The 25,278-nt window shown below is 37.9% G+C and overlaps 1 protein-coding gene across 2 annotated transcripts in view; it reads left to right on the forward strand.

Annotated features, from left to right (window-relative positions):
- The window catches only part of ATRN (attractin), a 237,717-nt gene that overhangs the window by 1,154 nt on the left and 211,285 nt on the right, over positions 1 to 25,278 (forward strand). The window lies entirely within an intron of this gene.

A 25,278-nucleotide genomic window follows, 5' to 3' on the forward strand; every position in this document is an offset into this window, starting at 1 on the left:
ACATTTTACAGCCACAGAAGTAACCTCAGAGGCCATTTAATCCAATCCCCTCATTTTGTTGTTCCATAGTTTCCGTAGTGCCTTCCCCCCTCCCCCCATACCACCTCCAAATTTAGAGTTTTCTTGGCAAAGATCCTGGAGTAGTTTGCCATTTCCTTCTCCAGATCATTTTACAGATGAGGAAACTGAGGCAGGCATGGTTAAGTGACTTGCCCAGGTTCACACAGCTATTAAGTGTCTAAGGCCAGATTTGAATATGGGAAGATGAGTCTTCCTAACTCCAGGCCCAGCTTGGCACTCTATCCACTGTGCCACCTGGCAGCCCCTCATTTTACACATGGGGCAATTAAGGCTTTTATGGGTTTCCCAGAGCTATAGTATAGGTTCAGGTGGGTTCAGAGACTTATAAAGGATAGTTTTCTATAGGAATAGGAGCATGGGAGTAATTTGTGGGGAGAGAGTAGAGGAGATGGCAGTGGCCATTGATTTTTGGGGTAGAAAAACATCAATGTTGAAAAGAGGAGGAGATTTCATTAAATTAGAGCAGGAACTGAAAGGAAGCCTGCAAACTTTAGAGATCTTGTCTCCGTCTTGCAGATTAAAGTTTATGAAGTACCAATTATAGGGTAGGCTCTGGGAGTACAATGATTAAGGAGTATAAAAACAACACTTCCTAGGCCCCAAGGAGCTTAAAATCTATGGAGATCAGGAAAGCACACAAATAAGTATACTACAAGGTAGCATGTAAGAAAAGTGGAGGAGAAATGAGAGAAAAGGTTCTAAGAAAATTTGAGAAAAGAATGATCCTCTGTAGCTAGCTTGGTGAAGAGAGGTTTTCATGAAGGACGTAGTAGCTGACCTGAACACTGAAGAGAAGGAAAAACTTTCAGAAAATTTGAGGAGAGTAGTGTGACTCTCAGGTGCCCTGTTTTGTAGGTGGTGCCAGCTGGATAGAGGCGCGCACCTGGGTATCTCTGAAGTGTACTTTTTTTGAGGGAAAAATAGTAATAAGGGAAGATTTAAGAAAGTTAATTCTAATATTAGGCTCCTCTGGTATAATGAAATACAATTTGATTTTTGTCATTGCTATACATGAGAATGATGCCCCTTGCTTTGGGCAGAATTGTTTCCTGAAAGAAGAGTTATGGTTTTGGTTCCAGTAAATGCCAGATATTTTTGTGGGCTAGTGGTATTATTTGTGAAAAAAAGTAGGGTTTTTTTTTTTTCCAGTTTTTTGGCTCAGGTCAGATTTTGTTTACTTTGAGCAAGGTTTTAGTTGGAGGATTCATCCATATAGTGTCAGTTTTGATTACTGTGGAATGTCTTACTTAATTTAGACTTTTAGCTTCGATGTTATTAGGTTAAAGGGTATTAAGTGAATGTCCTCATTTATAATTAGTTGTTTAGAGAAAGTGGTTTCTGTATTTAGAGCCCACTTGAAGTCGATGGCATCATGCCAGTGCTCTGTTTTGCTGTGTAAGTGAAGATTTTATTGTTTTAGAAACATGGTGGTTCTTTTCCAGTTTTCATCACTGGCTGAAAATGTAGAATGGAAGGAAGAACACTTAGACTGGTAAAATTGGAATGATACATTTGCAGTGATTATATACTGCTTTCAAGGGCAAGGTATTCAAGTGCGTAAACTGGACAAGGATAATAGTATCACTTCAGAGCCTTTTCAGAGATTTCTAAAGGAAGGAAATCAAATTCTTTCTTATTTCCCACATGAAAGTTATTCACAATTCAGTTGTAATTTTTTCTGCTTACCGACATCATTGAAATTTTGCTTTGTAGTGTGCATAAACACTTTCAAGTTAAAAGTAGAAAAAATTAAGTAACCCATTATACATTTTTAGATGCAAATTTTAGCTTCTTCATTTTGAACTAAAATTTAGAAAGGATCATATGCCCCAGGATAAGCAATGGAACTTCTCAGTGTCCTAGGCAGTTCTCTAACATTCTCAGTTGTTGAAGAAGTGTCAGTTTATTACCTATGTCAGTGAAATCATGGGCCTGATTCTCTCTCCCCTTCCTCCCTCTAAGCCTATAGTTTTTCTTAGTCTGACCTTTCCTCCTGAAAACCTTTGGTCTAACCAAATTCTAGTAAATATTTTGGAAACTGAACGTAAAGGATAAGAGTCAGGGAAAGGAAAACAGGTTTTACAAAAATGAAATCAGTTTCCCTTATCTAGATCTATCAGTGGGTTCACATAATGTGACACTGTTTACCCACCTGCCCTGGGGACATACGTACCTTGTGACTAACTTAATGGTGGTCCTCTTAAATTTTTATTTTTGGAAAATAAATGTTTAAGTGGCAAAAATAGAACAATGAAGTTGGCTGTCTTTATATAAGCAATGATGTTTACTTGTAATCTCAAATTTCTCCCAGTGAAACAAATAATAATTATAATTTTTTAAAAGTTGCTTCTAATAGGGCTTCCTTTTTTTTTTTTTTGCTTTTTTTTGGAGGGGAGAGGGCAGAGCATTTGGGGTTAAGTGACTTGCCCAAGGTCACACAGTAATGTTAAGTGTCTGAGTCAGATTTGAACTTGGGTCCTCCGGACTCCAGGGCCGGTGCTCTATTCACTGTGCCACTTAGCCACCCCAAGGACTTCTAATATACATCTCTAATCCCAACCAAATTTCTCTTCAATGCTGGTCTTGAATATCCAGCTATATATCTATTATTGTCTATTCGTCCTACTATCACGTTAAATTCAGTGTGTCTAAAACCAAACTCATTATTTTCTTCCCCAAACCAGTTCCTTTCCCATACTGTTTCTGTCAAGGGAATTCCCAGGTCCTCAGCCTTGAAATTTTATTGTCATTCTTGACTCTTCTCTCTTACTCTTGATTATTAACCAGACATGTTAATTCTTCCTTTTGTAAAGTCATTTCTAGATGTCCTTTCCATTTTCACTGCTACCACCATCATAAATCCTTATCACGTGTCTAGACTTATAATACTTTCCTGTCTGTCTCCAAAATTCTCTCTCCAATCTGGTAGGTATTGTTAGATTCTTTTTCTTTTTTTTTTTTTGAGGGGGGAAGGAAGTTGGGGTTAAGTGACTTGCCCAAGGTCATACCGCTAGTTTTTTGTGTCAAATGTCTGAGGTCGGATCCGAACCTAGGTCCTCCAGACTCCAGGGTTGGTGCTCTACTCACTGTGCCACCTAGCTGTCCCTAGATTATTTTTCTTTAAAGACTACTTGCACATATTTTGCTTGTACTAAAAAACCTTCAGTTCTGTTCCTTCCCTTTCACCTCCCCCTTATAGGATAAAGTCTAGACTAGTAGACTAGGAGGGACATAATTGATGACTTCAAATATTTGAAAGGCTGCCTCTGGAAGAGGGATCAGATTTATTCTGCTTGGCTCTGGGGAGAGATCATCTAGTTTAACTTCATCTCATAAATGAGTAAACAGAGGCTCTTTATATGTACTCTTCATGGATAGGGATTTCAAACAGAAAGGCACCTTAGACATCATTTTACAGATAAGGAAATTGAAGCGATAGAGAGGTTAAGAAATGTGCCTAATGTCACATAGGTAGAAAGTGACAATGCTGAGAATCACACACAAGCCTTCTGATGCCTTTCTCCTGTACCACACTGCCTCCATCATATGGTAGTAAGTAGCAGATTTGAATGTAGGTGTTCTGACTAGAAATTCAGTTTTTTTTATACTATGACAGTCAGAATATTTTTTACTGTTGCCTAAATTGGTGCTTAGGGTTGAATCCCTTGTCCTGCTGCTCTCTTCTCTTGCTCCCCTTGTCCTGTAGCTCCTCTCCTCTTTCCAAACATTATCCCCGAATTATTCCTACCATCTGTCTCTTCTGCTCCTGCTTATGAGCTTCTGAACCCACAATTGTCCTGGTTGGATACATTACAGATTCATATTATTCAACCTCAACTGAGCCTTCACTGAAGCAAGGCAGTTTTTTTATTCTTCCTTAATTGATTCTCTATCTCACTCCCAACAGAAACTATTCTAAACCTTTTCTTTCTTCTTCAAGCCTCCTCCACCCAACTCCTTTTCAGCTGAGGACCTTGTCTCTAATTTTACTGAAACAAAAATGAGACCATTCAACTTGAACTCATCTTTCATATTCTTTACCTCAAAACCCCTTGACATTATCTCAGCCTCTTCTCTTTTCCCCCCTGTCTCTGACAAAGAGACGACCATTTTTCTTGCCACTCCCAACCTCTACATATATACTTGATTCTTTCCTCTTTCATAATCCTTTTTAAAAATTAAATTTTATTTTTTTTCAATGAATAAAAATCTATTTTTTCTCCCTTTCACCTACCCCCATTATTGGGGGGCAAAAAAAGAGAGAAACCTCTAGTAATATCTTCGTAGTCAAGCAGAACAAAGTCCAGCATTGGCCATGTCTAAAAATTATGTGTATCACTCTGCACCCTGAGTCCATCACCTTTCTGTTATGAGATGGCTAACATGCTTCATCTTCAGTCCTCTGGAATCATGATTGATTATTGGTTATGATTTAGGATTGTTAGGCCTTTCAGATGTGTTTGGAGGCAGCTGAGTGGTACACTATGTAAGAGTGCTGTAGTTGGGCCCAGGAAGACCTGAGTTCAAGACTTTCCTCCAGTATTTATTAGATGTGTGACCTTGCGCAAATCACTTAACTTATAGCCTCAGTTTCTTTATCAGCAAAATGGGGATAATTATAGCACCTACCTCCCAGGGTTGTGGAAGGATCAAATGAGATAACATATGTACTTTGAAACCTTAAAGTGCTATTTATGTAAATGTTAGCTATTATTATTCCAGTATTGTTATTGTATAAATTGTTTTTCTAGTTGTGCTCACATCACTGTATCATTTCATACAAGTCTTTCCAGGTGTATCTGGAACTGTCCCTTTTCACATTTCTTCAGCCAAAATAGTATTAAATTACATTCTTATGCTATAATTTGTTCAGCCATTCCCCAGTTGATAGACACCTTCCCCTTCCCATTTTCTTCTTCTTCTTCTTCTTTTTTTTTTAAGCAATCAGGGTTAAGTAACTTGCTCAAGGTTACATGGCCAGTTTTTTCTGGGTGTGGTGCTGAGTATCTGAGCCCAGATTTGATCCCCAGGTCATCCCGACACTGGAGCCAGTGCTCTTACTCGCTGAGCCACCTGGCCACCCCTCATTTTCTTCTTTAGATGCATTGTGAACATTCACACTTTTTCTTGAATCTTCAATCTGTCCCTGACAACTGATTCCTTCTCTCCTTCCTTCAAATATGGACAGGTCTCCCCCATCCTTTAAAATAAAACAAACAAAAAACCTTTACTAAAAAAATCCCTCAGTCTCTCCTTAAGCTGTCATGTTCTATTTCTCTTTTTCTCAGCTAAATTCCTTGAAAGAGTTGTCTACATCAGTGTCGAGCTCAAATGGACCTTGTTGGCAGTATGTTGACTTAGAAAACCACAAATTGACATTATCTGTGTCATACTGTATTTTTAGTCATTTTGTTAAACATTTCCCAATTACATTTTAATCTTATTTAGGTTAGTGTGACAGCTCTGGTCTATACTCAGTGTTTCTACTTCCTTTCCCCATCCTCCTCAACCCTTTTTAATCTGACTTTTGACCTCATCATTCAAATAAAATTGCTGTCTCTGACGACACCAGTAATTTCTTGTCAGATATAATAGTCTTTTTTTCACAATCCTAATCTTTTTTTACTTTTTCCCCTGCATTTGATATGTTGTCCATCTTCTCCTGGATAGTCTCTTCTCTGTATTTTTGTGATTTTTCTGAGAATATTTAGTCTCTTGGGCTACCTAATGGGCCCTAACTCAGGATTTTTCCAGGGTCCTGTCCTGAGGCCTCTTTTCTTCATCTAGCTCTCCCTCTTGGTAACTGTGGAGAGCCAAAGAGGCCTGAGTCCAACAGGACTCAGATATTAAATCCTAATAGTGGAATTTAAAACAAGAATCTCTTTGAGATGCGACTTTTTGTCAAGTTAGCTCCTGAGTTCTTTGTTATGGGTTACACTTATAAGGATGTTACTTGAGTTCTGAGATTAGTAGGCTATACCCCAAGATTTTAGTTATTAAGAACTAAAATATTTGATTCAGCACTCCGGTATGTTTGGGTGGTCAGCTCTAAACGTGATGTCTTTTGAGAATTGCAGCTTTGGCTTTGAAATTTGCTTTCAATTGTGTCTGTTTGTGACTGCGGCTGCATTAACAGGTACCTGAGGCCTACATCAAAGGTCTTACCCCAAGACTTTAGTCTCCTAGATAACAAATCCTTATCAAATTATCTATTCTGTGCTACTTCCAGGATATAACAGACTATAAGGTAATGATAAGAAAACTTGAGTCCCCTTCCTTTATCTCATTGCTCTATAAAAACCTTGTCCTAAGAATCAATAAATGGAGTTCATCGTTCTTCCTTAAACCACCCACGTGGCCTGGTCATTTCTTATTCACGTCTCTGAATCATGCGAAGTTCTGGACACTGAGCAGCCCACGGCAGGTAACCTCATCAGTTCCCAACAGGTTAACGCTCACCTCTAAGCAGAATATTCCCAGATCCCAGTATCTATCCTCAGTGTCTCTCCCAAGCTTTAATACTTGATTACTAGTTATCTATTGGACATTTAAAACTGGATAAACATTCCAGAGGTATGTTTAAAACTGAACTCATTCTTTTTCTCCCTAAACTGTCATTTCTTCCAGACTTCCCTATTTTTATTGAAGGTGCCACTATCCTTCTAGAGGCTTAGGTTCCTAATCATAGCTTTGTTCTCAGCTTCTTACTCTTCTTTACCCCCCATAACCAATAATTTGCCAAATCTTGCCTTTTCTACTTTGACAGGGTCTCTTCCATTGACTGGTCTGTCCCCTCAAACTATTACTTAGTTCAAGTCTTCATCACTTCTCAGATAGAGTTGCATCACCCTTCTAACTGGTCTTCCTGCCTCAAGTCTCTCACTGCTATAGTTCATCCTATAAACTGCTGCCAAAATAATTTTCCTTTAGCACAAATCTGACCATGATTATGCTATTCAACTCCATTGACTTTCTGTTGTCCCTAGAATAAAATATAAACTCTGTTTAACTTTGAAAGCCCCATACTACCTAACCCCAATCTACCTTTCCAGATTCATTGGACGTTAAATTCTCCTCTCATACCCTGTGATCCAGCCAAATTGTCCTACTCTCTATTTCTTACTCACAGCACACTATCTTTGTTCCTTGAGTCTTTGTACTATTAGCCCATGCTTGGAATACACTTTCTGTTTACCTCTGCCTTATAGAGTATTGCCTCTTTTCCTTTAAGATGTTAGTCACCATCTTCTGCATGAAGCCTTTTCTGATCTCCCCAACTGCTAGTGCCTTCCCTGCCATAATAACTTGTATTTATCTACTTTGTATGTGTATACACATATAAATATATAACTAGGTGTGTCTTTTTATTCATTAATATTTGTGCTATGAATGTCTTTATAGGCACTTTTATTAGAATGTAAGCTCACTGAGAGAAGAGATTATTTCATTCTTTTCATTTATATCCCTAGTTTCTGGTACTTATTAGACACTTAATAACTACTTGTTGATTGATTGAAGTCATGTTAGTAATGGTCTAGAGCATTTTGTGAGAAGACAGATCTAGGCCTCCAATTTTTCAAGACTTGGATGGCAAAAGAATTTTGTAGCATATTAGGTGAAGAAATTATTGTTATCTGTATATGGAGTTATTTGTAAAATCCATTTAGAAGGTTTCTTTCTGATGTTTAGATAACATATTTAAGAACTTACTGTGTGTCTATCTCTGTACTGAGCACTGTGGATCCAAATACAAACAAGCCAGTACAAGTCAATCAGCATTCTGAAGGAGTTTATATTCTAGTGGGTGAAGATGGCACATAAAGATGATCTGGAAAAATGGAGAGGCGAAGAGTCATGGATTTGGAGCTGGTGGCCTGGAAGTGAGGGGAGGCTTGGATCAGGACAAGATAAGATGAAAACTCATCTCTCACAGTCCGTAGGGGTTCCACCATGGCCAAGTCCAAGTTTTTAGTGGGAAGTAGGTGGCAATGAAGACTGGAATGGAAGGGGCATGATGTAGAGCTGTTTGATAATGATTTAGTTGATAATGATCTTTCCCTTTTAATCTCTCCCAGCACTTTATTTTTGAACTCTCTTTTATCTCTGATGGTATCTTTTCTCCTTGCTAGACTGTAAGCACACTAGGAAGGTAGGGACTATGTCTTATCACAGCTTTGTATTTTCCCCAGTGCCTAGGACAGTGCTCTCTGTACACATTAAGTTCTTACACATTCATAGGAGGCTCATAGATGTAGAATTGGAAGGAACCTTAGAGCTCATCTAATTGAATCTTTTCTGTGCCTCCCTTTCCCATATTGTAGATGAGGAAATTGAAGCTCAGAGAGAGGAAGTGACTTATCAAAGGTAATGATCAGCAGAGCTAGGATTTGACCCCAGGTATTCTATAACTCCCAATCCAATGTTCTTTCCAAAATATGTTAGCTCTAATAAATGAGTGAATTTGTGGTTGGAGTAGAAGTTGCATTAACAGACCTAAGATTTTTTTCAATTTTATAATTCTAGAGGCACTTATGAATAATTTGTTTAGTGTGTGAGTAACTTAGTGTAATTGTTTTAAATTCTGGTGTATTTGGAGACAGACTTATGAAATTTTTATAGCACCAATTTACAGGTCTTAAAATGTTTGTATGAATCAATAGATAGTTTATATAAAAATAGTTTTGTTCTTAGCTATAGAGAGAACCTAAGAGCTAATAATTTAAGAGCTTCAAAAGTCTTTAGGATAAAAGCAAAGTTTGCTTAAAAATTCATTTTTAATCTACTTTGACATTAGAGCTCATTACATATATTATTAGAAATATCTATCTTCTAAGTGTTATGCAAATGTAAAAGTAGATGCTGAATCCCTTTGAGCAAAAATGGAATTTTTTATGCCATTTTGTTTTCAGAAGTGGTATATATGAAACTAGCACTGGTGATAGTAGAGATACATGTGTGTGAGAAATGATAGACCTATTATGAAAACATTCCATTGAAAACATTCACTTTATACCCCATCTCTAATACATCCTCCACTCAGCTGTCAGATTGATCTTTTTAAAGCACAGGTCTGACTGTATCATTCTCCCCTGCCTCCCCTCCCCAATTCTGTAAATTCACAGTTGTACCCTCTTACCTCTAGAATCAAATATAAAATCCTCTGTTTGACTTTTAAAGTCCTTCATAACTTGTTCCTTACCCCCATCACCCCTGCTTTTCCAGTCTTCTTACACCTTATTCCCCTCCATGTACTCTTTGATCCATTAACACTGGTCTCCTTTTTACTTCTTAAACATTCCATCTTTTAACTTTGAACATTTTTATTGATTATCTCCATGCCTGGAACTCTCCCTGTTTGTCCCATCCTCCTGACTTCCTTGAAGTCTCAACTGAAGTCCCACTTTGTGCAAGAAGCCCTTTCCAGTCCTCCTTGATGTTAGTGCCTTCCCTCTGAGACTGTATCCCCCCCAATTTATTTTATCTATCTATCTATCTATCTATCTATCTATCTATCTATCTATCTATCTATCTGTCTGTCTGTCTGTCTGTCTGTCTGTCTGTCTGTCTGTCTATCTATCTATCTATGTAATATTTGCATGTAGTTATTTTCATTGTGTCTTCCTCATTATACTTGGAGCTCCTTAAGGGCTGGGTTTTTGGGGGTTTTTTGGCCTTTTAAAAAAAATATCTCCAGTTCATACCACAGTGCCTGGGACATAGTAGACACTTAATAAATACTAGTCTACTAATTGTTGGTTGATTGATTAATGAAATATTCTTTTTTCAGTCTCTTCTTCCTTCATGTTTCATTGTGTCATGGTTGCTGCCATCCATCTATACTTGTTCAATTTTCTCCTTAAAATTAGTGTTAGAATTGGAAGAAACTTATTAGATCATCTAGTCAGGACTTAATTCCCTCTTCCTCCAATTTTTTTTTTTACTTTATGGTATTTGTATTGATACCTTTTATATCATTCATTTCTGAATATCTCTTTCTCATCATTATTCGTCCCTTATGTTATAAAGATTAAAAAAAAAGAAAAAAAGCATTTGAACAAAATCTACCAACACATTAACTGTGTCTGATAGTTTGTGCGTTATTTCACATCCATAGTCCTCCATCTTCACAACTAACTTCTACTTTTTGGGACCAAACTTTTCGATCATTTTAATTATAGATAGTTTTTGTTTACATTGTAATTATTGTGTGCATTGTTTTCATTTTTCTTTTTCATTTGTTCTTTCATTGTTGCTTATTTTACCCTGAATCAGTTCATGGAAATCTTTTATTCCCTGATTTCTTCATGTTTATAGTTTCTTATGTTGCAATTTATATTCTGTTGCATTCCTATACCACAGTGTGTTTAACCATTCCCCAGTTGATGGACTTCTACTTTGTTTCTTGTTCTTTGCTTCCACAAAAAAGCTATAATTATTTTGATGTATATTTCTGTTTTTGATATCTTTATAGATATCCCTGCCATGAGATCTCTGGGTTAAAGGGCTATGGACATTTTAATCATCTTTTTTTTTGTTGTTGTGGTTGCATAAATCTAAATTGTATCCAGAATGGTTGGATCAATTTTTCAATTCACAAATAGTGCATTAGTATGTCTGTCTTTCCTGCAGTCCTTTTAACATTGACTTTGAATATTTTATGATTTTTGTCAATGTGCTGGGTGTATTCCTTCATCAATTTTATAGACAAGTTCATAAAAATGAAATGACTTGTCCAAGGTCATTTGGCTAGTAAATGTTCAGAGTCATATCTCCAGTGCTCATTCTCCTACTCCATACTGCCTCATGGTGTTTGTATCCTGAGTACCTGCACTCATGGCATACAGCAAATGTAGTATATGCTTTATGATTGACTTTATGGGCCTGGGTTCTTACTGTTATAAAGTACTCCTTCCAGTGACACAGATTGCAACCCATCCATGCCATTTCATCCTCTGTGAATCTTGTCCATGTCCTTTCATAAATTCTTCACGGGAGATCTATCCAACATATCAAGGACTTTTTTTTTTATTCTTTAATTTATTAATTTGTTTGTTTCCTTTTAGTTTACAGGATTCAATTCCACAATTCCTTGAATTTCACATTTTGTGCCCCTCCCTTCCCTTCCCCCCCATGGCGGCTTATAATCAAGTATAGGATCTGTAAATACTTTCACATTATACAATGGTCAGGTTATAAGGATGGATTGTACCAGCTGGAATGAAAAATGGTAAAGAGGACATAAAATCAAATAAGAGAACGAAAAAGATCAGGTATTTTGCTTCCACCTGGATATAAATTTAGTTCTTTCTAGTTCTTTCTCTGGATGCACGTTTTTCTCTCCACCATGCGTCTTTTGGGATTGACTTATATCCCTGCATTGTTGAGAAGAGTCCAGTCTATCAAAGTTGGTCATCACACATACGTTGTGTCTGTAATTGTGTACAAATTCCTCCTGGTTCTACTCTTCTCACTCAGCATTAGTTCTTTTAAGCCTCTCCAGGTAAATATGAAGACCGCCTGCTCCCCGTTTCTTATAGCTCAATAATATTCCATAACATGCATATACCACAACTTGTTCAGCCATTCCCCAATTGATGGACACCCCCTTAATTTCCAATTCTTTGCCACAACAAAAAGAGCTGCTATAAACATTTTTGTACATATGGGTCTTTCTCCCATTTCTATGATCTCTTTGGGATATAACCCTAGGAGTGGTATTGCTGGATCAAAGGGTATGAAAGTATTTATAGCCCTTTGGGCATAATTCCAGATTGCTCTCCAGAAAGGCTGGATCAGTTCACAACTCCACCAACAATGCATTAGTGTTCCAGTTTGCCCACATCCTCTCCAGCATTTGTCATTTTCCTGTTTTGTCATCTTAGCCAATCTGACTGGTGAGATGTGGTACCTCAGAGTTGTTTTGATTTGCATTTCTCTAATCAACAGTGAATTAGAGCATTTCTTCATGTGCTTATAGATAGCTTTAATTTCTTTCTCTGAAAACTGCCTGTTCATATCCTTTGACTATTTATCAATTGGGGAATGACTTGTATTATAAATTTGACTCAGTTCTCTGTATATTTTAGAGATGAGTCCTTTGTCAGAGACATAGGTTGTAAAGATTCTTTCCCAATTTCCCACCTCCCTCTTAATCTTGGTTACATTGGCTTTATTTGTACAGAAACTTTTCAATTTCATGTAGTCAAAATTATCCATTTTACATTTTATAATGTTCTCTAATTCCTGTTTCGTCATAAAGTCATTCCCTCTCCACAAGTCTGATAGGTAAACTATTCCTTGTTTTAGCGGACTGCTTACAGTATCAACCTTTATACCTAGATCATGAACCCATTTAGACTTGATTTTGGTATATGGTGTTAGATAATGGTCTATGTCCAGTTTCTGCCATACTATATTCCAGTTTTCCCAGCAGTTTTTGTCAAATAGTGAGTTCTTATCCCAAAAACCAGGGTCTGGGGGTTTATCAAACAATACATTACTGTAGTCGTTGACTTCTGAATCTCGTGTGCCTAATCTATTCCATTGATCCACTCCTCTATTCCTAAGCCAGTACCAAGTAGTTTTGATGACTGCTGCTTTATAGTACAGATTGAAATCTGGTAAAGCTAGTCCACCTTCCCTAGCATTTTTTTTCATTAATTCCCTTGCATATCAAGGACTTTTATCTAGTAGTCTTGACATTGTTTGGATAATGGGGGGAGCACTTGGGCTGGCAGTCAGTTTTCTCATTCTTGCCTTATTCTTGCCCACTTCCTTTTCTGGGTATACAGTTTTCTGATAAAATCCCCTATATAAATTTTCTTTTCATTGTCAGTATTAATTAGTTGGGAACTATTATGGATACTTTTTTTTTTGAGGGTGAAAGGCAAGGCAGTTGGGATTAAGTGACTTGCCCAAGGTCACACAACTAGTCAGTGTGTGAGGCATCTGAAGCTGGATTTGAACTCAGGTCCTCTGACTCCAGGGCCGGTGCTCTATTCACTGTGACACCTAAATGCCCCACTACCTTTTTTTTTTTTTAAGCATCATAATCATATCTTGGCAAACCAGTCTTCCATTATTTGAGATTTGTTCAATCAAGATTTATAACTTACTGAAGATTTTGGTAGCTCTTATCTACTGTCCACAGAATATTTTCCTTCCTTCCTCAGTGAGTTCAGTGCCTGGCTCATAGTTTTTCCACCCCAACTCTTGCCCTTATACTAGAGGACTTCAATAGATAGATAGATATTCCCCCAAACTTACCCTAATTTCTCACTTAACTCAGTTTACTCAATTCCCATAAACCGCTTATCCGTTTAATCTGAGTTACACATAGAAATAGTTATACCCTTGATCTTGCTAGCACCAGCAAGTGTCCCATTTCCATGTTCATGAACTCTGAAATTAATTGGCTAGTCAGTCTTTAAGTACTTATAAAGTACCGTCTATGTGCCAGGTTCTGTGCTATAGGCCAAGGGTACAGAGAAAGGCAAAAAACAGTTCTGCCCCAATGAGCTCACAATGAAAGTGGGGAGACAACATACAAACCAATGTATACAAACATGCTCTGTACAGGATAGATAGGAGATAATCAGAAGAGGCTCCAGAATTAAGTGAGATTGGGGAAGGCTTTCTATAGAAAGTGGGATTTTAGTTGGGACTTGAAGGAGGCCAGGGAAGCTAGGGGGTGGGATTGAGGAGGGAGTATATTACAGGCATAAGAGACAGCCAGAGGAAATTCCTGGAGGTGAGAGATGGAGTGTTTTGTTCTGGGAACCTCAAGAAGGCTAGTAAGTATAATCTTTTATCATTCATTCTTTCCCTCTGCTTTATGATCTTTAACCTGTTCTTTATCCCATTGCTATCTTCATTCACTTCATCCCTCAGTTCTTTCCCAGGCCCTAACTTTTACACTGACTACACTTAGCTTCTTTCACCCCTTGGTGAATGCCAAGACCCAACCTTCCTAACTAATTCACTGTCCTGTTCACTACAATGACTGTTCCAAACCCTTTTATCCCTCTTCCAGCCTCTTATGAAGTCCCTTTTGTCTGCCTTCTCACCTCTCCTCATATGTTACTGAGAAAATTGAGGCCATTCACTAAGAACTCCTTTTTCTTACCTCCTCCTCATCTCACATCACTCAGCTATGTTCCCCCACTTTCTATTTCACTGTCTCACATGAAGAGTCACTATACTCTTTGCCAAGAGAAAGCCATCTATGTATACTTTTGATCCCATTGATACCATCTTCTCAGCAGTCTATTTCCTCGATCATCTCCACTCTCACTATCTACTGGCTGCTTCCATCCTTTCTACAAATACACCCACGACTCCCCCTTCCTGGAAAACTGCTTACTTGATCCTACAATCCCTGTGTGTTGTCTTATGTCTCTTCTCCTTTCTTGTGGTTAAATCCCTGGAGAAAGCTGCCTACTCTACTCCCCTCTTCTGGCTCTCTTTTAAGTTCTCTTCGGTCTGACTTCTGGCCTCATTACGCTGGAGCTCTTTCCTCCAAAGTGACAGTTAGGATAAGCCCAGTGCTCATCAGGGTCTTCCCTCCACAGGTTAGCTAACCGAAAAAGGGGCCAAGCTTAGACTTGATTGGATGGGGAACAACACTCAAGTGATGTGCCTTAATTGATGCAGCTTCCTGGTAAGCTTCTGTTCTTACTGACAGTGGCTTCCTGATTTTCCAAGGAAACAAGACCCAGTCAAGGGTCCCTTTGGATGTGATGGATGTCCCAAGACCCCATGAGGCACTACTGCCTGCCCTAGTGAACACATGGTTTCTAAGAGTTACTGTATTCCCATTGAATATTATTTCCATGTTAGGACTGAGTAAATCTTCTTTTGTTAACTATTAAATGACTTAAGAATGCCTAATTTCACCTTAACATCAAATCTGAAGTTATATAGTAATGCTCAAGTTAGGGCTGCCCCTAATACCAGTGATCTTTTAATTGCTAAATCTAATGACCCTTTCTCAGGCCTCAACCTTCTTGACCTCTTTCCAACCTTTGATATTGTCAATCACTGTCTTTTTCTGGATAGTCTTTTTTCTCTGTCTTTATGATACTGCTCTCTCTTGATTCTTCTCCTATATGTCTAACCATTTCTTCATCTCCTTTGTTGTCCTTTGTAGGACATGCCTACTCTGGGTGTTCCCCTTTTTTCTTTCTAAAATTTCTTCTTTTGGTAATTTTGGTAATTTCCCATGGGTTCAGTTACTACCTTTATACAGATTATTATATTTGTCTCTCTCCTGACCTCACATTTTACATCTTCAGTTACCTCTTGAACATCACATATATACAGTTTTGTGACTTTTCTAGTATAATTCCAATTTGTTTGCTAGAGTGGGCTGGAGTATTAGCATGTCTGTCTTCCCATGGTCCTTCAATGTAATTTTCATTGTTTATCATCTTTGTCAAACTGAGAGGTATGAAGTGAAACTTCAGAGTTGTTTTAATCTATGTGTCTCTTATTAGTTCTCTGGAATTTTCATAGGGTTGAAGTTCTCCTTAGTTGTTCTCAGTTGTTGACATGTTTTCTTTTGAAAAAACCCTTGAAAAACCCTGCCCACTCCTCTCCCTTGACCATTTACCTATTTGGGAATGGTTTTGTTCTTATATATTCTATAAATTTCTTATGATCTTGAGTATTGGAACTCATAGAACCAGATCAAAGCTGGAAGAGACTAGGTAACCATCTGAGCAATCTTAGGCTCAGGGAGGTTAAGTGACTGGTCACAATACGTGGTAAACTTCTCTATCAGATGGAGAGTTGGCTCTTCTGCTTGCCAAAGCCAACCTTCTCTACATGTACCCATGAACTCATCCCCTTGTCTTCTCTAGCAAACTGTCCCTTTTGTCATTTTAAGTGTCAAATATTTGTTTCTCCCTATTTACCGGCACCTTTCCTTGATGCCTACAGATATTCCATGTCTCTCCCATTCTTAAGAAATCCTCATGTAATCTGACCATCCCACTAGCTGTCATGCTGTATGTCTCCCACTTTGGGCTGCCTTTGAGAAAATAATGTACTTTAGATGCCTCCATTTCTTCTTCCTTTCTTCTAAACTCTCTGTAGTCTGACTTCTGACTTCATCATTCATCTGAAACTGCCCCTTTCCAAAAGTTACCAATGATTTCTTAATTTCCAAATCTAATGGTCTTTTCTTAATCTTCATCCTTCTTGACCTTTCTGAATCATTTGACCTTGTTGATCACCTTCTTTTGGATATACTTTCCTCTCTAGGTTTTTGTCACCCTGCTCTTAACTGGTTTCAGACTGCTCCTTCTTATTCTCCTTCACTAGATGTCTTTCCTTGTCACTCCTGCTAACTGGGTGTCCCTTAAGGCACTAGCCTGGGCTGTCTTTTCTTTTTCCTCAGTACTTTCTTAATGATTTTGAACTAGATGTCTCATTGTCATATTAAGTCAACATACCTAAAACAGAAGTTATCATCTTCTCCTTCTCCCCTCCCCCCAACTTCCCTTCTTTTGAACTTCCCTGTTGCTGTCAAGGGCACCACCATCCTCCCAGTCACCCAGGCTCCCTGCCTTGGTGTCATTTTTGACTCCTCTCTCATCCCGTAAATTCAGTCTATTGCCCTGTCTTATAATTTCTTTCTCTTGCATATACCTCCTTCTTTCTACTCATACAAAGTGCTATCCTAGTTTAGACCTTCATCACTTCTTACCTGAACTACTTCAATAGCCTTCTGACTGAACTAATTACATAACCTACTAAATAACCTCTCTTCTTCAACGCATGTGTCCAATTCTAATCCATCCTCCACTCAGCTTTCAAAATTATTTTCCCTAAATGGTACATCTTTTCATGCCACTTCTTCCCTGACTCAAACCACAGTGGTTCCCTATTAATTTCAGGATTAAATATAAAGGCCTTTGACCTCCACCACTCATTAGAACCTGACCCATTCCTATCTTTCTGGTCTTCTTATACTTATTTCTGTTTATGTTAACACTCTTTTTGGTACAGCCACTTTGCTACTTGCTATTCCACAAGTGCCTATCTCCCTGCATTAGCTCTGACTGGTCCCCATATTTGGAATGCTCTCTCTGCTCACTTCTGCCTGTCAGAATCCCTGACTTTCCTGAACTCTAGGAGGTCTTTCCTGATACCCCAGGAGCTAGTACCTCTTTTCTGAGATTACCTTCCATGTGCTTTGTATATATCTTGTATGTACCTGCTTATTTTCATGATTGTCTCCTTGTTTATCATATGGGCTCCTTGGGGGCCTGGATCATTTTTTTACCTTTCTTTTTATTTCCATTGCTTAGTATAGTATAGTACCTAGTACATAAGAAGTGCTTAATAAATACTTATTGACTGACCAACTTGAGCAGAGGGTCTGTGTTGGTCAGTGGTAGATAAATTGCATAAAGTGGGACCAGGTCATGAATGGTTAAGGAATTTGGACCTTATTCTAAGTTGTTATAGAGAGATTAGTCTGACTGTAGTACAGTGTGCAGGAAGGTTTATAGAGGTGAGAAACTGGGAGGTAACAAGTTATTTAGTCAGTCAGTAAACACTTACTTATCATCAAATATGTTGCTAAATGCTGGAGATAACAGAAGAAAGGCAAAAGATAGTCCCTGCCTTAAAGGGGCTCACAGTCTAGTGAGGGAGACAACACAAACTATTGTACAAACAAGCTATACAGGATAAATTGGAAATAATTAAGGTTCTAGAAATAAGGGTGATTGGGAAAAACTTCTTGTAGAAGGTAGGATTTTAGCTGGGACGTGAAGAAAGTCAAAGAAGCCGGAAAGTGGAGATGAGGAGGGAGAGCATGTTGCTAGAGAAACAACAAAGAGACCTGTGTCGCCGGATTTCAGAGTGTGTGGTAAGGACATGTAATGTATGAGAAGATTGGAAAGTTATGTGGGGGTATTGCAGGTTATGAAGGGCTTTGAATGCCAAACAGTATTTTATATTTGATCTTAGAGGTGATAGAGAAACTCTAGAGTTTATTTCTGGGACAGGCTAGAATTATTTGGTCAGATTTGCCCTTTAGGAAGATAACTTTGTCAGTGGACTGGAAGGTGGACTGGAGTGGGGAAAATCTTGAGGTAAGCAGATCTACCAGCTATTACATTTGTCCAGGTGTGAGGTGATGAGAACCTGTACCAGAGTGGTAGTGGTGTCAGAGAAGTGAAGGAGGTCTGTAGGATGTTATGAAGGTAAAATATACAAGTCTTGGCAGCAGATAAGTGAGAGAGAGGGAAGTTGAGGGTGACATCTAAGTTGTGAGCCTGGATGACTGAGAGCATAGTGGTATCCTTAACAGTACAGGGACATTTGTAATGTAGGAAGGCTTTTTTTGGGGAAAATAATGAATTCAGTTTTGGACATGTTCAAGATGTCCATAAGATATCTGGTTTGAGATGTCTCATAAGCAGTTGGAGATTTCAAATCTGGAGGTTGGCAGAGAGGTTGGGGTTGGATAAGCAGATCTGAGAATCATTAGCATAGATATGATAAGATAACTTGAAGGCTACAGTAGTAATCCAGACATGTACCACAGGTCTTGTGGTGACATGAATGGAAAGGAAGGAATAAATCCAATAGACATTTTTATGGAAGACAGCAATTACTGGATGAGAGATTTGATGAAGAAATTGAAGAAAAGGAAAGTTAAAGAAAATACCAAATTTTAAAGTTTGGGTTATTAGAGTAATGGTTTTTTTTGGCAAAAATTTCCTAGAATTTCTTTGTATTAAATATTGTATACAACGAATTGATCATTTTTCCCCTGAACTTTTATGATCTGTGATTTTATCAATATAGGCACTCCTAATGATACAGATAATGACCTCTCCATACCTTAGTAGATTGTCTTTGGGAGTTCTTGTTGCTATAAAACTTAATACCCTGTGGTTAACTTGGTGATTGGTCTCTCTAGACTTTCCTGGTTTGGTCTTTGGATGGTAGGTTATATGGTTCAATACTAGGGAAGAGGAGGTAGGAGGAAGGACAAGAAAAGAATAGAAAGGAGAAGGAAAAGAGATGGGTGAATAAAAGGGAGATGGGAATGGAAGAGAGGCAAGAAGGGAGGAAAAGGGAAAGAAAGAGGAGAGAGAGTATGTGTGTGTGTGTATGTGTGTGTTTGTATAGTTTAATTTTAGAGAGAGCCTGTGATTTTATTGGTATAAAGAATTTTTCCCCTTTTTGGAGGGCAGTTGGGGTTAAGTGACTTGCCCAAGGTTACATGGCTAATAAGTGTGTCAGTTGTCGGAGGCCGGATTTGAACTCAGGTCCTCCTGACTCCAGGACCGATGCTCTATTCACTGTACCACCTAGCCACTTCCCCCCCCCCCATACAAAGAACTCTTGATGAGAAAACTCACTTTGCTAATGCATATCCTGTTCCCTATTTGCAGCATGTAGTCACAGAATTGTCTGAAGCTCAGATCTGTTAAGCGACTTACTCACGGTCAGCCCATTATATGTCAGGAGTGTACCTTGAACCCAGATTTTGCTGATTCAGAGGCCAGTTTTCTATCATCTAAGTAGTATACATTTGATTATGTAATAATGCACAATATTAATTCTGCTTTCAGGCTAAATATTTTCAAATGAGCATTTTCTTGTTTTTACCCTTAAGGGTGTAACTTTTTGGTCTCATCACTCATTCACCTACTTTAGTTGACTCAGATTCTCCCTAACCAGAAGGATACTAGGGAGGAAGATTTTTCTCTTAAACTAAACTTTCAGAAATATTAGTCAGGATATTAAATGACCCGAGTTATTTAATTTACATAACTTTTCTCTAGTTTTACTGTGCATGTCTGTGGCTTATCTGTGGGGCAGATATTGGGACCAAAATGCTGTTTATTGGGGCCTAATTAGCTTCTCCTAATTTAGCATGTAGTCCCTAGATATGACCTTAATTTAGGAGTCAGTTTTTGGGCAAGTGGTTGCTATGTTCCCCTTTACACTCGTAATTCCTGTTTCCTATTTGTTACTTTACACTGGTTACTTATATACTTACTATAATAACTAGTGGGGCTATTGGGGAGAGGGGGGAGGGAACCATAACAAAATACAATTTTTTTTTAAGCAATTGGTGTTAAGTAACTTACTCAAGGTTACATGGCCAGTTATTTCTGGGTATGGTGCTAAGTATCTGAGCCCGGATTCGATCCCCCAGGTCATCCTGACACTGGGGCCAGTGCTCTTACTCACTGAGCCAGCTGGCTGCTCCTAACAAAATACAATTTCAACACAAAAACCAATTCAGAACTTTTAGCCAATATGATCTTAACAATGTACTCTCTGTGTTCCTTTCAGCTTTGTTTATTCATTGCTATATTGTGTGAATTTTTTTCTAGAATTTGAATTGGAGGGAAATTTAGAGGCTATGTAATCTAGAAATACCCCCAATATTAGCAGGCATTGTGATACAGTGGAAAGGCCATTGGTACTGGAGTCAGAGGATGTGAGTTCAAATTTCAATTCTGATACAACCAGAATGATCTTGGGGCAAATCACTTGACCTCCCTGGGTTTCATTTCTTTATCTTTAAAAATGAGGTGATTGGGTTAGATGGCCTCTATGATCCTATGTTCCATAACCAAGAACTGTCCATTTGGTCTTTGCTTGAAGACTTCAAGTTAGAATCAACCCACTGCTATTCTGTCAACTCATACTACTTTTGATTAACTAACTGTTAGGAACATTTTCCTATGTTTTGATGAAATCTGGTTCTGTGTAGCTTTTTTCCACTGCTAATATTCTGCTCTTTGGAGCCGAACAGAGTAAGTCTCATCCTTCCTCCACATGAATTAGAGCTTTACGATAGTTACTGTGTCCATTTTCCAGCCTAATCATCCCCATTTCCTTCAGCTAATCCTTGTGTGGCACGGTCTTCAGTTCCCCTTATCATCTTAGTTGTTGACTCTTTCTGGATCCTGTCCAGCTTGGGAGTATTCTTCCTAAAATGTACCTTGGACAGCATATGATGCTTCAGATGTGTTCTGACTGGGGCAGAATGTAACTCCTTCATCTTAGATACTGTACTTTCACTAAAAGCAATAACAACAAACCAAGTTGGCATTGTATTATTATTATTTTATTTTGGGGGAGGGGTATGTTAAACTGTTGATGCATACTGAAGTTATGATCCACTAAATCCTACCCTCCAAATCTTTTTTTTTTAGACAAATTGTCTGACTAGAATTTTTGTATCTTATATTTGTAAAATTGATTTATATCAAAATAAAATTGATTTTATAAAAATAAAATTTATCTTTAAATTTTATTTAAATTTTGTTTTATTTTTTTGTTAAATTTTATTTTATTAGCTCTGACTTGGCAAGATGAATTCCATTATCCTAGCCTACTACTGAAAAAGTTTTTTGATTTAACTCTTGCCATTCAGTGCCTTTTCCAGCTTTGTGTCACCTATAAGTTTCACAAGCATACCACTTAAGATTTTTTTCAAGTCATTGCTAAAAATATTATATAGTACAGGGCCAGTCACCAGTTCCTGGGGCATTATTATAGTGACCTCTTTCCAAGATGACATCTTAGGATCTTTAATTGTTAGTGAGAAGTCTTAAGAGATTCTTGCATATTTTTAAATAGTTTTTTTGGGATGCATGAAAAATTTTGCAATTTAATAAGAAAATTAGATACTTTTTGGATTTCCATGCACAAGAGTACTGTAATTTTTTTTGCTAATTATGGAGTTCTCTCCATTTTTAACCACTTTGGATTTTTTTCCTTTTAAGCACCTCAAATATGGAGTTAACTTTTTTCTCTTAGATAACATCTAGAATTCTGAGTAAGATAAATTTTGAAATCATTCCTCATTCTCCTGGACCTCTGTGGCTTTTATAATTATTGACCATATTTGCCTTCTCACTGTTATCTTAGTTTTTCTGACATTGCTGTATTCTAGTTTTCCTCTTAGCTAACTGTTCCTTCTCAGTGTCATTTTCTGGATCATCACCAATTTTCTGAACATCAAGTGTGGGTGTCCTCCAAGGCACTTTTCTGGTCCTGTTTCAATTTTATTCCCATTTATGCATATAAAACTGATCTCTTTTGAATTCTAGTCCTAACATCACCAACTGCACATCACCTTTCAAACTCATGTCCCAGATGAAGCTTACTATTTTGTCTTCTAGACATACCCTTCTTACAAACTCCCTTTTTCTTTTGGGAAATGACCTTCTTTGAATTTGTCAAGTTTTGCAACTTAGATGTCATACTTGACCCTTTAATCTCTCCAATATCTACCTAGTTATCATATCTTATTGATTCTTCCTTCACAAATGCCCCACACATCTAACTCCTTCACTTTTATAAGTTATAATTTTTAACTACTATTATACCATAAAGAAGTGCTTATGTTTTTTTCCTGTGCTAGGATTCTACATGTGAAATACTAATTAAGATTACAGAGGAAAAGGGAATTAAGTTCTATCAAAATACTGAGAGGGAAAGGCCTTTTTTTTTTTTAATAGCATAATTTTCCACCAACACCTCCCATCTTTTGGCAACCCCTCTGACATAGGTTGTTTCCATCTTTTGTCATCTTTTTCCCTTTATTGGGTGTGAGGTGAAATCTCAGAGCTGTTTTTATTTTGTTTTGGAACAGTCTTTGATGTGGTTGTTAAGAGTTAATAGTTAACTTCAAAGTTAACTTGCTCATCACTTTCTCAGCTTCCAGTTTTCTCCTCTTTCCAATCTTTCCTCCCAGTAGCTACTGGAATTAACATATCTTAGTAACATTTGACTATGGGCATTTCTTTGATTAAAAGCCTCCAGTGGTTCCCTCTTACCTATAGGATTAAAATACAAATACCTCATTCAGCCTGGTTTTTAGAGACTTTAATTTAGGGTCATTTACTACAAGAATTGGGATGAGGCTCTATGAGTTTGAGGAATTAAAAAGCAGATTATCAATTTTGTCACATATTTCATTTTCTTCATTTGTTGCCAAATGCGTCCCTTCCCCTTCATTTGGTGTCTAATGAGTGATTGATTACATGGTAAAAGGAGGGAGAGGGGAAAGGAAATACATACATGAGACCAAGGGAAACATTATAGGATATTGTTTACAGATGAGACTGGAACTCTGTAACCCTCTAAATCTGTGTCCAGATTAGGGTGATTTAGCAGTTATAGAAATAGTCTCTCAGTTTTCCCCGTTTTGCATAGGAAAAGCTTTTTCTTTCACATGTTAGAGATGCATCTTCCTTTTCAGGGGTTCTGGATGGTGCTTGGTGCCTGGTAGGAAGCTTGATAGGAAGGTGTTATTTGCTATCTCTGCTTTCAGTTTTATTCTTTGGGATCTTTGAACTCAGTAATTGTTTGAGGGGGATGAGAGTATTGAACTGGAATGTACCTGATTTATTCAAGACTAGATAAGATATATAGATATATATATATATTGAGAGTCTTACTAGTATGCTGTGTGCTACAGGGTGATCTGGGCCCAATTGTACACTTTAAGATAGTATTATGGAAGAGGATGGGGGGAAGGGATGGACCTTGTTGACTATTTTAAGAAGTGAAAGCAAAAAGTAAGAGACAAAAAATGCATGCCAGTTATCTGGCAAGAGCTTGGAGAATGGCCTCAGTTTACTCTCTCCAAAGAGGAATCAGAGACTTTATAGAAGTGCATATGTTTTTTTCTGTCCTAAGATTGTACATGTGAAATGCTAATGCAGATTCCAGAGGGAAGAGGGAATAAACTTCCAACAGTCAAAATCCTAACAAGAGGGAAAGATTTTTTTTTTAAATTGCTTTCTAGAAAGGTTGGAACAATTCACATTTCCACCAATACCTCTCATTTTTTGGTAACTCTTCCAACATGGATTGCTTTTGTTTCTTGTTATCTTTATTTTGTTGGGTATTAGCTGAAATCTCAGAGCTGTTTTGATTTAGTCTTTTCATTAACTTGAAAGTCCTTGATATAGTTGTTAATAGTTTGCAGTTCTTTTTATAACTTATGTTGTTTGACCACCTCTTCATTGGAGGAATATCTTTAGGTATTTATACATGTGTGTTAATTATTGTTTATCGATCCTTTATCAGAGGTATTTGACACAAAGATTTTACTTGATACAAAGAAGTTTCCTTTCTCAGTCTAGTTGAATTGATTTTGTTTGTGCAAAATTTTCAATTTCATGTAATCAGAATCATCTGTTTTCTTTTTGTAATCACTGTTTCATCTTGTTGATCAAGAATTCCCCCGCTACTAATCATAGCTATGAAAGCTATGTAATCCGATTATATTCGGATTTTTTAAATAATGTGGCCTTTAATGTTCAGGTCATGTATCCATTTACAGATTATTGTGTATGGTGTAAAATGTTGGTCTAAACCTAAACTCTACCAAACTCTCTTTATTCTATCTTATCTAGTCTGTTCCACTGGTTTACATTTCTTTCTTCATAAAAATAAAAACAGTACCTGTATTCTAGGGTTTTACTTTGTGGTAAGGGTGATAAGATATACACAGATAAACATAATGCAGTTCAGAATATGAGGTGTGCCTGACAGGTACAAAGTGCTATCATACCTGTGTTTCCCCGATAATAAGACACTGTCTTATTATTTTTTTTTTTTTGGAAAGAAAAACACCAGAGGGCTTATTTTCAGGGGAGGGCTTATGTTGTCCTGCCTCAGCTCTCCTCCGCCGGCACTGCTCTCAATGGCGCCAGCAAGCAAATCACTGGGGAAGAACAGGATGACGCGCTCACTGCTGCAGCTCTGATTGGATGCAGCTCGGAGCGCAGCGTGCGTTTCACGGGGAGGGGGGGGAAGGGGGACGGTGCATACAGAGGGTACCGTAATATAGCGTGTGGCTCAGGGGATCACCTTCACTACAGTAGCAATCTCAATAGGGCTTATTTTCGGGGGAGGGCTCATTTTAGAGGAATCTTACACAGTAGGGGGGGCTTATTTTTGGGATAGGTCTTATTATCGGGGAAACACGGTAAATTCAGGAGAAGCATCACTTCCTCTTGGTGAATCAAGGAAAAGCTTCATAGAGGAGGTGTTATTTTGGCTAGGCCTTGAAGGCCTTCATCCGTTTAGGTACAGTGTAGAATGAGTGGTAGTGGTGGGAGATAAAGTCACTTCTTCAGTAGATATTTATTAAGCACATACTAGGTGCCAGGCTGTGAGAATTGGATTACAGGGAAAGCT

Source organism: Petaurus breviceps, unplaced genomic scaffold (assembly GCF_028583685.1).
Source record: "Petaurus breviceps papuanus isolate PSGF00001 unplaced genomic scaffold, PetGlider_PUasm1.0 140, whole genome shotgun sequence".
Lineage (NCBI taxonomy): Eukaryota > Metazoa > Chordata > Mammalia > Diprotodontia > Petauridae > Petaurus > Petaurus breviceps.